Source organism: Nicotiana sylvestris, chromosome 2 (genome assembly GCF_000393655.2).
Source record: "Nicotiana sylvestris chromosome 2, ASM39365v2, whole genome shotgun sequence".
In the NCBI taxonomy this organism is placed as follows: domain Eukaryota; kingdom Viridiplantae; phylum Streptophyta; class Magnoliopsida; order Solanales; family Solanaceae; genus Nicotiana; species Nicotiana sylvestris.
The window spans coordinates 141,341,275-141,349,470 of record NC_091058.1 but is presented as its reverse complement, the minus strand read 5'-3'; the positions used below and the strand labels follow the sequence as shown (position 1 = coordinate 141,349,470).

The 8,196-nt window shown below is 41.4% G+C and overlaps 1 pseudogene; it reads left to right on the top strand.

Moving 5' to 3' along the window:
- Nucleotides 1-1,377: 1,377 nt before the first annotated feature.
- Nucleotides 1,378-6,738, top strand: LOC104212533 (indole-3-acetic acid-amido synthetase GH3.3-like; annotated as a pseudogene).
- The last annotated feature ends 1,458 nt before the right edge of the window (nt 6,739-8,196 follow it).

The following is an 8,196-nucleotide window of genomic DNA, read 5'->3' as shown; positions in this document are numbered from 1 at the left end:
GAAGCTGATTGAGGAATGTAAAGATATGGCTATCAATGCCAACAAAAGGCTAGGATACTTGGAGCGAGGCATAGTAGAACTGGAGAGAAAATTTCTGAAAAGGGTTGAAGATTATCAAAAGGCTGAAGGGACCGAAGGCGGACATCTAGCCAGAGCATAGCTATTGCTAGGACTTCGCGAATTGGAGAAGCTGTTCAATGGAGCAAGGGATTCCGAGTCTGGGGAAGGTCCTTCTAGGACCAAATAGATAGAAATTTGCTTTTTCGCTTTATGAATGTAATAAGGCCAATGGCCATTAGTAACTTTTATTTCTTGCTTATTTAGTATCGTTTTGGGATTCGTCTATCTCAATAAATAAAATGAGGAATTTAGCATTCTAAGCTCTCCAAATCAATCTGTCGCTAGGCCTACCTCGGGCACAAAGATGTTCCCAAATTAAGACACGTTTTACATTCCCGCACTATATGTTTAAATATTACAATACTTTTTGTAATCCTCACTGACTTGATTACCTTTTGTTTTTATTTTTGTTTTTGTTTTTATTATTCCCCTCCCCAAAGGTTAGTTCGTGCACTCTGGCATCGTCATCTTATTTCACAAGATCCAGGGGCCCTCCACCCACTCATTCTCTTAGTCCTGTTAAAAGCAAGAACAAAGTCAAGATGGAAGATTTGAACAACATCAGGAAGGAGAACACGACTAAACGGGCAGAGGCCACTGATAGCCAGGGTATTCGAGTTCCAAAAGAAAATGTGTCACAACTTGAACAAAAACTGCTGAAATTCTAAGAAGAGCTCGATCAGGTTCGGAATCTGGAAAACCTGTCATTTTCCCTCAACACCCCGGATGCCAACTTCCCCAACACTCAAAACCCTACACCTCCTCAAAATATCCCAAAACAACAGAATCATCCCGCTCATCACCATCACGTTGCTCTACCAAAGAACCAATGTAACACCTGCCATACCCCAAACAACACTCCACTACTCATCCTAGAACCCCAAAACTCCACAAACGACCATTACCAATACACCAGGCCACCATAACACTCCTATCTACGTGGAGACCATGCCACACTCCACCCAACCTATCTCATGCACACCTGAGTCTAATGAAAAGGATCTGCTTATCAGGAACTTGGCCGAGGAACTTAAGAAACTGACCAGCCGGATTTAGGGCGTTGAAGGAAGCAAAAAAATTAAGGGACTAAATTATGAGGATCTTTGCATATAGCCTGATGTAGAACTGCCATAGGGGTACAAACCTCCTAAGTTTAAAATGTTTGATGGTACGGGTGATCCAGGGGTCCATCTGAGGACATATTGCGACAAGCTGGTGGGAGTAGGGAAGGATGAAAAAATCTGCATGAAGTTGTTCATGAGGAGTTTGAAGGGAGATGCATTATCTTGGTACATCAGCCAAGATCCCAAGAAGCGGTCAAGATGGGTAGGTATGACATCTGACTTTATGGATAGATTCAAGTTTAATATAGAGAATGCACCAAACGTGTTCTATATTCAAAATTTGAAGAAGAAGCTCACGGAAACGTTTCGCGAGTATGCTATTCGCTGGAGGTCCAAAGCTGCTAAGGTAGGACTCGCCTTAGAAGAGGAGAAAATGAACAAGTTCTTTGTCCAGGCCTAGGACCCGCAGTACTATGAGCGGCTGAGGATGATTGAGAACCACAAGTTCTCCGACATTATCAAATTAGGTAAAAGAATTGAAGAAGGTATCAAAAGTGGTATGGTTACAAACTTCGAGGCCTTGCAACCTACAAATAAGGCTTTATAGTCTGATGGTGTGTCCAAGAAGACGTAGGGGCCGTAATGCTTACACAGAGGACCAAATCTCCCTTCTAATACCAAACTTACCAAACACCTCCACTCACATACCAGCCAACTCCAAATTAGCAAGTACCCTCACCCTTATACCAAGCTCTGCCACCCACTTATTAGTCATCTCCACCTCCTACATATCAACCTAATTCACCTGATACTCCAACCCTCTCATGTCTACAAAACCTATAATACTCAAACATCCCACTATTAATCATCCCCTGCATGCCAAAATTTCCCTAGACACCGGCCTAATTTTGATCACAGACCTCCAAAACAATATACAGCCATCGCTGAACCCATCGACTAGCTATATGAGAGGGCCGTTTTTGCCTCTGGTCTACTCCGTGCCATTCGTTTTCTTCAACTCAATTGGCAGACACTTGCTAAGGATATCACGTTTGGGACTCTAAACACTAGAGTTTCTGACCCTTCTATCAAGGAATATATGTCCAAAATACTTAAACCAAATCCTGAATTTGCTGAGTTCGTTATCAAGGAGTGTGAAGGCCAGAATTGGGAAGGGATCATTACTAGAATTTGGCCAAATACAAAGTACTTGGATATGATTGTGACAGGTACATCTCTCAATACATTCAAGATAAATAAATTTGCTGGTCTAAGAGACTGTTATTCATGTTAAATTTTATATATAAATATATACAAGGATAAATTTTAAATACTAATGTATGAAGCTTGTTGTAATTAGCAATCTACCTGTCTTATTTTTCAGGTTACTAATACTCCCTCCGTTTCAATTTATGTGAACCCATTTGATTGTGCACAGAGTTTAAGAAAATAGAGAAGACTTTTGATCTTGTGGTGTAAAATGAGGCACATATATTTTGTGTGGCTACAAATCATTGTGTAAAGGTAAATTGTTTCCAAATAAGGAAAGAGGTCATTCTTTTTGGCACGGACTAAAGAGAAAATAGGTTCACATAAATTGAAACGGAGGGAGTAGTATTTTTCTGAATGTGATTGCGACAGGTGCAATGGCTCAATACATCCCTACACTAGACTATTGTTAGCCCCTTGACAAAGGTCCGCGGCAGGTGTGGGTTTTGACAAAGATTTTCATGATGGATTTGGCACACAACCTGAAAAATTAGGCAACATCATGAAGGGCTGCTCGACATGACGGACAATGCGGGGTTCGACAAACGCACCTTGAACGGAAGCAAGGCGCATTTTACTTAGATGTGCGGGTTGGCAAAACAATGGCAAGGCAAAGCCATGTCAAGCAAGGCCAAAGACATGGCAAGGCAAGGCAGGACAAGCAATGGCAAATGATTGGGGCAGATTTGATCAAGTCGGGGGCGACTTGACATGGGTGGACAACTTTGACAATGAATGTGTGCGGCTAAGTCAGCGGGCGGTGAGCTGTGGCAATGACATTGGCGCGGAGCAGTGTCAAAGGCAAGGTTGGGCGCAATGCCAGCCTTGGCACAAAGCAGCTGGGCGAAAATCAGACACATGTTGTGCACAAGCAGCAGTTGGAAAACATGTACAAAGCACATGGGAAGTAGTTGGTAGTTGCAACCTCTTCCAAGACATGCTGATCATGGCCTAAAATTGTTCCCACGTTTTTGTACATTGTCTTAACTTGTTTGCCCATCAGCTGGGGCTTGTCAACTGATTGTAGCCTTATAAATACTTGCCTAGGCTGTCCAGAACGGGGCAGAGAACTTAGTCTAAGTCATTGTGTAGCCAAAATTCGTCTAAGTCATTTTCTTAAGGGTAGGAAAACCATTTTGGGGCAGGGAATTAGGGAATTATTTGTCTTGGCCATAGGGTTGGCTATTGTGTTCTTGTATTCACATATTAATACAAGTTGGGAGGAAATTCCTGTATATCGTGTTTGCCTTTATCTACTATTTTTGTTGCCTATTTTCATTCTAAGTGCAAACGTCCCTAAAAATAAAACTAAGTGTTGGAAAGGCTAAAGTCAAGGCTGGGCTTGACTGCCGCACAGAGGTGAACCTCGAGCTAAGTTCGAGTGATATAAATCACCCATGTGACAATTGGTATTAGAGCGTGGCTGGATCGGGGCGAAGACACAACGTTCAGTGGTTGAATTTTGTGAAGAATGGTTGGTGGCAACGTAGAACTGAGGGAAAAGGTTACTGCATTAGAGGAACTTGTCAGAACTATTGATGGGGATCAATTTCTGACTATCTTGACTCGTGTCGCCTATTTTGAGGCCGAGATGAACAGGCTGAGCCGGGAGTGCACAGATCTGAAAACGGAAAATGGGTTGTTGCGTCGTGTTGTTGGCAATGATGAAGCACAGCGTGGAGCAGATCGTACCAAGGTCAGAATTCCGGAGCCTAAAGAGTTCAATGGCGCAAGGAGTGCCAAGAAACTCGAAAACTTCCTGTGGGATATGGAACAGTACTTCCATGCTGCCAAAGTGCAAGATGAAGACAAAGTCCCCATTACGACTATGTACTTGGTGGATGATGCAAAGCTGTGGTGGCGTACGCGCGTGGCAGATGATGTAAGTGCATGTAGGCCGAAGATTGACTCTTGGGAAGGGCTGAAGAAAGAGTTGAAGGATCAATTCTTTCCTAGCAATGCAGGCTAGATTGCTAGAGATCGTTTGAAGAAGTTGAAACAAACTGGAACGGTCAGGGATTACGTCAAGGATTTTAGTTCTTTGATGCTGGATATTAGCAACATGTCTGAGGAAGACAAGTTGCATAATTTCCATTACGGGTTGCAGTCGAGGGCGCAAATGGAACTCCGAAGGCAAAATGTGAAAGACCTTCCTAGTGCTATTGCTGTTGCGGATGCGTTGGGTGATTTCCGGTTGGGACAAGATGGTTATGATTTCTCTACTACTTCAAAGTCCAAAAATGGGAACAAGGACAAGGTAAAAGAGTGGAGGAAAAACGGAAATGACAAGGGTAATGCTGTTGAGGGCAATGGCAATGAGAAGTGAAAGCAATGTGCTGGACCTTCGATAAACAAGGGACAAAACAACAAGGTTGATGGCTGTTTTATTTGCAAAGGGCCACACATGGCGAGGGATTGTCCAAGAATTGAACGACTTTCAGCGTTGTTTGCTGAAGAAAAGAGTGAGGACGAGAAAAACGAGGAAGAACATGGGCAAGAAACAACATATTTAGGACCTATGGCGGTGATGAAAAATGCGGAAGCTGCTTCGTCGAGGACGACGAATTCTTCTGGTGGGGGTGGTTTGTTAGCCCCTTGACAAAGGTTCGCGGCAGGTGTGGGTTGTGACAAGAATTTTCATGATGGCCTTGGCACACAACCTGAAAAATTGGGCAACATCATGAAGGGCTGCTCGGCATGACGGACAATGCAGGGTTCGACAAACGCACCTTGAAAGGAAGCAAGGCGCATTTTACTTAGATGTGAGGGTTGGCAAAACAATGGCAAGGCAAATCCATGTCAAGCAGGGGCAAAGACATGGCAAGGCAAGGCGGGACAAGCAATGGCAAATGATACAGGCAGATTTGATCAAGTCGGGGGCGACTTGACATGGGCGGGCAGTTTTGACAATGAACGTGTGCGGCTAAGTCAGCGGGCGGCGAGCTGTGGCAATGACATTAGCGCGGAGCAGTGTCAAAGGCAAGGTTGGGCGCGATGCCAACCTTGGCACAAAGCAGCTGGGCGAAAATCAGACACATGCCGTGCACAACAGCAGTTGGAAAACATGTGCAAAGCACATGGGAAGCAGTTGGCAATTGCAACCTCTTCCAAGACATGCTGATCATGGCCTAAAATTGTGCCCACGTTTTTGTACTTTGTCTTAACTTGTTTGCCCATCAGTTGGGGCTTGTCAACTGATTGTAGCCTTATAAATGCTTGCCTAGGCTGTCTAGAACGGGGTAGAGAACTTAGTCTAAGGCATTGTGTAGCCAAAATTCATCTAAGTCATTTTCCTAAGGGTGGGAAAACCATTTTGGGGCAGGAAATTAGAGAATTCTTTGTCTTTGCCATAGGGTTGGCTATTGTGTTCTTGTATTCACATATTAATACAAGTTGGGAAGAAATTCTTGTATATCGTGTGTGCCTTTATCTACTGTTTTTGCTGCCTATTTTCATTCTAAATGCAAACATCCCTAAAAATAAAACTAAGTGTTGGAAAGGCTGAAGTCAAGGCTGGGTTTGAGTGCCGCACAGAGGTGAACCTCGGGCTAAGTTCGAGTGATATAAATCACCCCTGTGACAACTATTATAGCGGTGGTTTGCCAAAGGCATGCACCATGTATGCATCTTCCGAGTGTTATTTTGGCCTTAATTTGAACCCAATGTGCAAGCCATCTGAAGTATGTTACACCATAATGCCTAATATGTGCTATTGTGATTTTATCCCTCATTACCCAATCAACCCTACAATAATCTCTCGTGACTCACCACCCTGTCTCATGGACCTAGCCAATGTGGAAGTGGGAAAAGAATACGAGCTCGTGATCACAGCCTACGCTGGATTATGTCGTTATAGAGTTGGTGACATACTCCAGGTTACTAGGTTTCACAACTTGGCCTCCAGTTCAAATTCGTTAGGAGGAAGAATCTGCTATTGAGCATTGACTCGGGCAAAACCGATGAGGCTGAGTTGCAAAAGGCAGTTGAGAACGCTACGCAAATTTTGCGACCATATGACACAAGTGTGGATGAGTACACTAGCTACGCTGACACTAAAACCATTCCAGGACATTATGTGATCTATTGGGAATTACTTACAAAGGACTCAAATAATTCTCCGAGTCATGAGGTATTGAACAAATGTTGCTTGGTATGGAAGAATCATTGAATTCAGTTTATCGACAATGCAGAGTTTGGGGTAGTAAAAAAGGGAACATTTGAAGAGCTAATGGACTATGCAATTTCTAGGGGTGCATCTATAAATCAGTACAAGGCTCCTAGATAGTCCAACTGCTCCTCACTGGATCCCAGAACGACGATATTTACAACTCTGATTATTAAGTCAACTCAAATCATATAGATCCTTGGGCTCTGTGGAATCAAGAATGGCAAAGCTTAGACAGTTTTCATTAATTATTATGCAAGCAACTGCTCTAAGTTCGGAACCAAAATGTGGTTCTTTTGGACAAGTAGCACCTTAATAGGTGTAAAAAAAATGACATTTTTATATATAACGCCCAAATACTGCGCGCTATACATTAACGTTAACTGTGTCATTAATGTATAGCGCCCAGTATTTGGGCGCTATATTTAAAAAGCTGACACTAATAATATAGCGCCCAAATACTCGGCGCTATACATATTTTATAAAAATCGTCTTCTTCAAGACGATGACCGCTTCATCTTCCTCAATATTTAACTATCAAAAATCTTAGTCCCCCACTCCCATACCCGCTGCCCCACCATTTTAAAAAAAATAATTTTTGGGTCCCCCGTCACATAAAAGTTGAAGAATGTAGGTCCCACATTCGATTAGAGCTTCGTATTATTGTTGATTCACACTTCCGGAGTCAAAATTTCAATCTATTTGCTTTCCGAAAATTCTAAATCGAGGTATTTATGTTTATTCTAAGTTGAAACTTTTATAATAATGCATATTATTTGATTTGTGTTTTTTTTCGAAACTAGCATGTTAAATTTATCCTGATTTAATATTAATGTTTTATAAAAAAATATAAATTTGTCAAATAAATTTGTCTGTTAATATCCTGATTTATATATATGTGTTTTCATGCCGTTTTGTGTTTTATTTGCAATTAAATTTATTTGTTGTTTATGTTTAGTTTAGATTATTTTTTAGCGTAGTAAAATGTAGACCTTTTTAGCGTAGTAAAATGTAGACCCTTTTAGCGTAGTAAAATTTAGACCCTTGTAGCATAGTAATGTGTAGTATTTTAGCTTAGAATTCCTTTTGTTTAAGTATTTTATACTGGTAGTTGAAAATGCAAACTTTGTACAATTAAGTTAATAATTGTATCAACACACATAATTATAATGTTAATTTGGTGCCACTGGGCCTCAAAATATCGAGCCCGGAACCCATAGTTATATATATATATAATTTTTACAATTAAGTTTTTAAAAAATATGAATTTAAATTATAAAACAAACACATAATTATTAATGATAGTTTGGTGCCACTGTGACTCAAAATATCGAGCCTAAAACCCATAGGTATAATTTTTGTATAACGCTAAAAATTGTGTATCTCAAAAAATTAATATTTAGTATACAGAATAAAATACAATTAATGTTGTTTTAATTTACAGTTGACGACATGGACGCGACTATACATCCCGGCCCTCGGACGTTGGATCTATTAGCCCTACAACCCCAGCATAGATCCGAGTATATATGGGACGGACAATTGCTTATGCAGACTTTCCGGGCCAGCAGAGGGGAT